Consider the following 8,646-nt stretch of genomic DNA (forward strand, 5'->3'; position numbering starts at 1 on the left):
CCCCCGCTGGCAGTGCCCGAGCTGCCCGAGGTCGTGTCTGCTGCAACGCCCTGCGACCGCCCGTTCAGACCGTCCACCTGACAGAGCCCAGAGGAGACACAGCGCGTCACCCGCCCAGCTCAGCCCAGGACACGACATCCTAGCCACACGCAGCCCCAGCCTCAGTTCCACCAGGAGGCCCAGGAGTACATTAGCCAAGTGCCAGGCTGCAGGTGGTCAGGAAGGCAGGGTTTCTCGGCCTTTCTCTCATGCCTGTCCTTCTAAGGAGCCTTTGTAAGCTTTCTCCTCATTACCCTGGCCATGACATCTTTTTTTCCGAGACAGGGTCTCACTCTGTTGCCCAGGATGGAGTGCAGTGGCAAGACCACAGCTCACTGCAGCCTCCAACTCCTGGGCTCAAACAATCCTTCCACCTCAGCCACTCAAGTAGCTGGGATTACAGGTGCACACCACCATAACAGGCTAATTTTAAAAACAGTTTGTAGGGATGGGGTCTTGCCATGTTGCCCAGGCTGGCCTCGAACTCCTGGCTCCAAGTCATCCTCCTGCCGTGGCCTCCCAAAGCCCTGGGGTTACAGACAGGAGCTACTATGCCCAACCCCTATGACACTTTGACCCTGTAAGCATACCGTCTGTCTGCGCATCCACCTTCGCACATAAATGTAGCACGCATGATTCCTTAATGAGAAGCACTCTTTAATGCAGTGTCAGAATAACTAAGTCAAATTAAGCTACATTAAAAACTAAAGAGCAACACTTACCTTCATCACTGCTGAACCATTCTGTAATTTGTATACTTACATAAATTGCAATGTATCAAATCACATACACAAATTAGCAATTTACATAAACACAGTAATAGCAATGAAGCTGCATTTTAAAAACTCATTCAATGGTTTCTTTTCCAGCAAAAGACAGACCCTGGAAAAACTTAATTCTGTAAAAAAGATTCTTAGCGAACTGAAGTTCAAATCTTCGCTCAGCGTGAGGAAACACAACTGAAGCAGCCGCCTGGCGCTCTGCAGCGCACTGACAGGAGTGCTGGGGAAACGTCTATGGAATAAGCCACAGGGCGCCATGACTCCACGCAACTCTCCCAAATGGCACTCCGAGTGCCCCTGCAGTGGCACCTGCAGGTACCGGGCACGTCGGCCCCTCCCCATCACCTCACGGCCACCTACGCTTTCACACGGGATCTCTGCGGGGTCTTCTGCTAACTCAGGGCCAAGGTGCTCGGGTGACACCCAAGAGCCGAGGGGGCACAGATGCTCAGGAGCACAACCTGGCACAGCCTAGCTGGGGAAGGCCACAGGCTGTGGACGCCCAGCCCTTTCCTCCTCCAAGAGCCCCCTTTGCCCTTCCGGGGCGAATATCACCCCCACAGCATGGACAAAGAGCACAAGGGCTCCAGGAGCACCCTGAGGCAGTCCAATACTAACACCCCCCGCTGCCCCATGCCGACTTAGCAGTTCCTAACGCGGCCACTGCACCGCAACTCTCGCAGCCGGGACCCAGGCAGGAGGACCAGGGCCAAGCTCGTGTCCAAGGGAGCAGAGAGGGGCACCAAAAATCTCACGGCCAGCACCTGGGGCAAAGGCAGAGGATGGCCTACAGGTCAGAGTTTCCACTGGGAGGGAGGGCCTTGAGGTTGAGTGAGGGTGTCTACTAAGAGGGAGGGCCCCAAGGGTGGGTGAGGGCGTCCACTGGAAGGGAGGGGCCCGAGGCTGGGTGAGGGCGTCCACTGGGAGGACCCTCCCAGCTCCTCTGGCCGGCTGCTGACTTCTCAGTGCCTGAAGGAGAGGTGCCAGGACCCCGGGCAAAGGTTTTGAGAGACTGGCGTGTGGGCCGGTGAGTGCCCACGGGCCTGTACCCACGCCCAGGAGGGGAGCCTAGCAGACAAGGGCATCCCCATGTCACCGGGTGGTCACTTACGTTGCCCTACAAGCACCTTCCACACTACAGCTGGAAGGAAAACGCCAACTCGCCATAGCCGCCCGGCAGAAAACCATGACACCTGTGTCCGGGCCACACCCGATGCCTCCAGTGGCCCCGGGGAGCCACCAGGGTCCCAAGCACTGTCCCTTTCCCCAAACCTGCAGCCCCCACCACCTCCGTGAGCTCACGACTCTGTTTCCTGAGATGGGGAAGGAGGAGCAGGAGCCCAGAAGCTGCTCGGCACCCGCAGGCCCCACTCGGTGTGCAGACGCAGCCCCCGTCCCTCCTGGAACAACACGCGGCTGGCCAAGCTCCTTGCCTCTTACCCACTAGGGAATCAAGCGCCACACTGCCCTCTGCCCTCCGCGCTGAGTCCTCTGTGGGGCTGGGATCACTCGCATCCATTCCTCAGTCACATCCCCCCAGTGAGGCGAGACACTCCCAGGCCCCGTGTCCATCAGCTGCCGTGGGCTCCCTCTCGACCCACGACCCGCCACCCCTAGAAATCAGAAACCAGCTCCAACCAGACCCTCCCCCATGCTCCACGCCGACCTCCCGGCACATGACGTGCCCAAAAGTGATCACCGTGCAAACACTCGGCATCGCACACACACGCCCTGGCAAGGCAGGGCCACACGGTCCCGCCCCGGGGCTCCCGCTGTGCAGTCTCCCTGGGACCCTCCCTCCTGCACCAGCCTGCTCACCGAGGATGCCACTCGCTCCCCGCATTGCGCCTTTCCAAGGACGCCGCCAAGCCACTGGTCTCCCCAGACATCAGCATTCTTCTTCCTACCACTCACCCCCTTGTTCTTTGCGTGAAACATGACAGGCACTTCGAGGCCAAAGTGGGGGGCCTGGCTGGCTGGATCTCTGGGTGTGCCCCAGAGTGTGTGTCTGGGAAGCTGGGAGACGCGGCGGAGCAGTGAGCACATGTTCGTGAGCTGGAAGAAGAGGAAATGGGCCGGCTCAGTGGCTCATGCCTGCAATCCCAGCTACTGGGGAGGCTGGGGGGGGATCCCTTAAGCCCAGGAGTTTGAGACCAGCCCAGGAAACATAGAAGACCCCGCCTCTACAGAAAGGACAAAATTAGCTAGATGTGGGAGTGCGCACCTGTAGTCTCAGCTCCTCAGGCGGCGGGGTGGGAAGGATGGCCTGCGCCCGGGGGTTGAGACTGTAGTGAACTGTGGTTGTGCTACCGCACTCCAGCCTGGCGAGAGGGGACCCCGATTCAAAAGAGAAAGTGGGGGGGAAGGGAGAGAGGAAGGAGGGAGACAGACAGACACAGAAGGTGAATGACAAGGAACAGGGCTAACCACGGGCCCCGCAAAGCTGGGTGCAAAGTTCACCAAACAGAGGCCACCAGGAATTCCGGCACAGAGCCTAGCAAGACCCACCCTCCAACAGAGCAGAACCAGCCAAGCAGTGGGCCAAGAGTGGACAGAGAAGCTGGGCTCGGTGGCTCAGCCTGTCATCCCGCGCCTTTGGAAGGCGGAGGTGAGTGGACTGCCTGAGCCCGCGGGTTCGAGACCCGCCTGGGCAGCGAGACCTCATCTTTACAATAAATAAAAAAATCAGCCGGGCGTGGTAGCGCATGCCTGTAATTCCGGCTACTTGGAAGGCTGAGGCAGAAGGATCGCTGGAGCCCAGCGGGTCGAGGCTGCGGTGGCCGGGAGCGGTCACTGCACTCCAGTCTGGGCGACGGAGTGAGACTCCAACTCAAAAAGAAAAAAAAAAAAGAGTGGACAGAGAGCCCAAGATGGACAGCACGGACCATGACAGCACAGGGAGGCACAGCAGGAGAGTCCAGACGCAGGGCACATGGGGGTGCCACCGTTGATGTCCACAACACAGTAAGCCTGAGGCAGCTGCAGCAAAAGACCAGGGAAATCCCAGTTTCTGTGGGGCTCGTGGTTTAGCCAGCAAGGACACTGCCAAGTCACCGGCAGCAGCATGGCTATAAAAATAAGCAGGGTCAGGTGGTGCGGGTGTTTCAGCAGGGGGCCGGAAGGCCTTGCTGGGGGTGCCATCTGGGAAGGCCTCGTGAGGACCAGGGGACAGTGACGCCGGGAACAGCTAGGAGTAGCAGGGAGCAGTGTGGCCAGAACAGAGTGGAGGGGAGCAGGAGAGGTTGGGGGTGCATGATGGGGGACCTCGAGGACCACGGAAAGACTGCAGTTCTGACCCTGAGAGAGGGAGGAGGGGGTGGGGGGCGGACTATACCGCCTGCCTGTCCCTGCTGGGCACCCAACATCAGGGTGCGGGCACAGGTGAACCAGTCGGGCAAGGGTGGTGGTGATGAAGCCAGGCAGGAGCTGCAGGGGACTCTGGCCCGAACACGCCTGCAGGCACAGCCAGCAGGACTTCTCAGCAGACGGGGTAGACAGGTGTCTCCAGGCTCCAGCCTGTGCCACGCGGAGGATGAGCTGCTGTCAGGGAGCGGACAGAGAGCCAGAGACGGACAGCGCGTACCACGGCAGCACAGCAAGGCGCCACAGGCAGGGCTCTGGCGCAGGGTGCGCAGGGGAGGCTGGTGTGCGGGGGAAGCTGCTCACCCGTGGTCCCGACCACTCTGGGGGACGGCAAGGAGCCGCTGGGTGTGCGGGCCTGGAGTTCAGGGAGGGGGCAGCGCACAGACAAGGGGAGAAGAGGGCCCATATGCCCCGTGGGACGGGCGGAGTGGGCAGGAGGAGCTGCTGCCCTGCCCCGTTCTCCAAGGGCTGCAAGCTTGCCACGGGGCTTCTGATACAGACAGAGGCTGAGCTGCTGCCGACCCTGCCCATCACGGCCCACCCCGCCTCCACCGCTTCATCCTGGCATCTGGGGTCTGCCCTGGGTCCTCGCCAGCCGCACCACCCACCCGCACCCACTCCGTCATCACGTGTCAATGGCTGGGCCAGTCCTGGGAGGTGAGCGTCTGCCCTGTGAGCTGGGCCCACCCTGCATGACCCACAAGGAGGGCCTGCCCAGGAGGACGCCGAGGCCAAGGGGGAGCTGCCCCTGCAGCTGGGCCCAAACGGCTAACAGTACAACTCGATGGGCAGACTTCAGAGAAGATGGCCAAGAAGCCATGAGCTGGAAGCCAGGCCAGGAGGGACAAGAGGCGAAGAGACAGGGCGGAGCCAGAGCAGGGAGACGCCCCCGACGCCCCACTGTGCGGGGAGGAGGCGCAGGCCCGTCCCCGTGCACACAGGCAGGCTGCCGGCCCAGGGCTCCACACGCAGCCAGAAGGGCTCGGGACATGGGGAAAAGGTGCTGGCAACCAGGCCGCCACCGAGGAAAGTCCAAGCCTGGCCCCAGGAAAGGCCCCGACACGAGAGGAGCAAGGAGGGGAGCGGCAAGGGCAGGGGCACAGGGGACGGCAGGCTCGAGGCCAAGGATGGCACGGCCCACACGCAGCCCCGGGCGGCAGGAGGCCAGGCTGGCCGCGCACCCATGCGGCGACTCGCTTGCAGCCTGCGAGCCGCGTGGCGGCATTTCTGGGGCGGCCCCTGCGAAGCCCTGGTGTGCCAACAGCCGGAGTTTCAGAAGCAGTGCTCAACAGAGTCAGGGAAGGCCACAGAGACAAGGGCAGGACAGGGAGGGCTCATGGAGGTGTGAGAGAGGCGGTCGAGACTCAACGAGGCGTGCACGCGGGCCGTGGGTGCCAGCAGCCAGAGCCAGAAGAGTATGGCTCAGCGTGTCCAGCCAGACAGGCCCTCTGCCTGGATGCTCGTGACCTGGCCACACGCCTCAGAGCGCACCCACCCCACACACAAACGTGCAGGTGTCGGGTGATGGATGACAGCACGGGACACGCTTGCCTCAGGAAAGTCAGGCAGCTGCACAGATGTCAGGCAAGACAGCCCAAGGCCAAGGCCCTCCCTCTCTCTAAGAGGCCAGCGAGCCCCACGTGGTGACAAGGGCAGGTGCACAGGAGACGTGGTGATTCCAAACCTGTGCGTACCAGTGACAGCCAAGAGGCTCCAGAGCCAGGGTTCACAGGGCTGGGCCAAGGCCAGCGCCAGCCAGCGCCAAATCCTGCTGGCTCAGGCCCCAGGCCCGGGCAGGTCCCCCGAAGAGTCCCCTGAGTGGGTGGGGAGGAGCAAGAGCCACTGACTCAGACCCACAAGCACAGAAATCCCCAGGCTGTGATGACACTCGAGACAGCCAGCACACGCTTGGGAGGGAGCCTCCAGGGACCGGGGCACACGCAGTCTGTGGGGCGCCCGGGCAGCCCTGGCTGACAGCAAGCTCATCGCAAACAGCCCTTGCAGAAGATGAACGCTGCCGAACAGATGACACCATTTAAGCTGCCCCTCATCATCCCCAGGTCACTGATTAACAGCCACCCACGAAGGGAGTGGCAAGGCCAGGGTCCGGGCCACCTGCCCTGGACGTGTGGTCAGACAGCCATGCACAGCAGCACCCGCCCAGACGCTCTGGGCGCACATACACACTAGCGGGGAAGTCCCGAAATGCCCTCCCACCGAGGATGGCCACTGGCAGGAGGCACAGTGAGGCCATGGCCAGGGCTGACGCTCAGGGGCGCAGCTGCCAGGCCACACCCGCCAAGTGCCACCATGCCCAGCAATGGCTGGAGAAGTGAGCACCCTGTTTACCCTCGGAGGCCCACAGGACCATGAATGCAGCACAAAGTGGACCAAACACATACCACGCAAGAGCCCGCGTCCTTCCGCTCCAGCCACTGGGCAAAGGTCCTTCCCCACGTAAGGCAGTCCTGAGGGCTGCAGTGGCCACTTCGGGAAATGGCAGGTGGGCACCACGTTACAAAGAGTGCTGCGCCCACCAGACAAGCTCCAGGGCCAAGTCCCGTCCTCCGTGTGCAGCCTGGCTCCGCTTCAGCCTCCGCCTCCCTTCCCTCCACCTCCACCGCCACTTTGGCTGTGGGTGCACGCCCTCCCTGCTCACCCCAACCTGTTCCTCCTTCCGGCTCAGGCCCGATGCCACTTCCCCACCCGAGGACCGCAGGACCCTCAAGGCACCTGATCCTCAAGTGAAGCCCTCTGCACTGATGGCCACCGTCACCGCGGGGCTCACCTTCCACGAGCACCGTCGGCTTTCTGTGCCCCAAGATCCCGATAGCGGGGATCATGCCTGGTCGTCCCCTACACCAGGCTGTCCTAAACACTACAGTCACAATTCTGGGGCACGAGTAAGTCACACGCACCACAAGCAACACCCAGGACCCCCTGGCTGACGACATCCTCTCAGAGCCCTGACAGCGCCAATCCAGACCCTGGCCTGTCCATCTGCACACAATGCACATATATAACTGACACAGACCCAGGACGCAGCAGGCACGGGCAAATGGCCCGTCCAGCAAGACTGCCTACGTGACACTGCAGGTCCTGCGTGTGTGAACACAACCCGCCACTCCCAGCTCCTCACCACGGAGCACAGGTTACTCAGCCCGATGTGGTCACGGCACTGGCAACACCGGCTCAGACACAGGAAAGCTGGTCTTTGCTGATTGCTCAGCATTGAACCCTACCCTAGTGAGGGTCCAGAGGAGGGAGCAATTCCCAGGGCCGAGGACCTGCCCAACCACACAGCGAGGAGGGGTCGGGCATGCCCTCCAGGGCCAAGCTGGATAGCACCAGGTCTCCGGCCTCTCTGAGAAACCTTGGCGCAACCACCCACTGTGACTTCACAAGGGAGGAGAAGCAGAGGGGAGGGCGAAGCCAGGGCCGTCCAGCATCCATGGCACTGGGTCTCCACACTGAGCGCACAGGAGGGGTCTGGGGGTTTGCGCCAGAGCCCTCAGAGGAGCTTCCTCCAGCAAAGCTTGGGCATCACTTCAAATGCAGACGGCATTCACACCAAGGATCCTTCCCCCGTGGGAGAAACACCAAGACGCGTCCACACACACCTGTAGGGTGAGGAGCCCACACCGCGGTGTCTCACCCCCTTGCGCCACATGTCCTGAGGGAAGATACACCAGCTGCAGGCACACCACGAGCGGCGCTGAGGCCACCGCACGCGCACCACCCCCGCCTGGCCCAGCTCTGGGCACCTCCACTCCTAGCCAGTCCCCAGTGGTTCTCCTGCAAGGATACAGTGACATGGGAAGCCCCCAGGGAACACCCATGAGGGTGTGGAGAGGGAAGCGCCCTTGGAGGGTCTCGGCTCCCATCCTCGCGTTTGCAAATGAAGAAACTGAGGCTGCGAACAGGAGTCACTAACCAGGAACCCCTGGGCCCAAGGGCTGGCCCCCACAGCCCTCACTCTGCAGGAAACAAAAGGCAACTGTCTCCATCTAAGGGACCGATGAGAGGGGGGCCCGCTTCCATCTGGGGACCACAGGTACCTGGGCCCTCCTCCACCTGGAGACCACGGGACACGGGCCCTCCTCCATCTGGGGACCAGGGGACACAGATCCTCCTCCGTCTGGGGACCACGGGACACCGGCCCTCCTCCGTCTGGGGACAGGGGACACGGGCCCTCCTCCGTCTGGGGACCACGGGACACCGGCCCTCCTCCGTCTGGGGACCAGGGGACACGGGCCCTCCTCCGTCTGGGGACAGGGGACACGGGCCCTCCTCCGTCTGGGGACCAGGGGACACGGGCCCTCCTCCGTCTGGGGACAGGGGACACGGGCCCTCCTCCGTCTGGGGACCACGGGACACGGGCCGCCTCCCGGGTGGCCTCCACTCCGCCCTGCCCCCGCTCGAGGCTCCCTACGCCGCCTCCGCCCCTTCCCGGGCCCCGCCG

The sequence above is a fragment of the Carlito syrichta genome, unplaced genomic scaffold (assembly GCF_000164805.1).
Source record: "Carlito syrichta isolate Samal-C Ts95f unplaced genomic scaffold, Tarsius_syrichta-2.0.1 Scaffold109739, whole genome shotgun sequence".
In the NCBI taxonomy this organism is placed as follows: domain Eukaryota; kingdom Metazoa; phylum Chordata; class Mammalia; order Primates; family Tarsiidae; genus Carlito; species Carlito syrichta.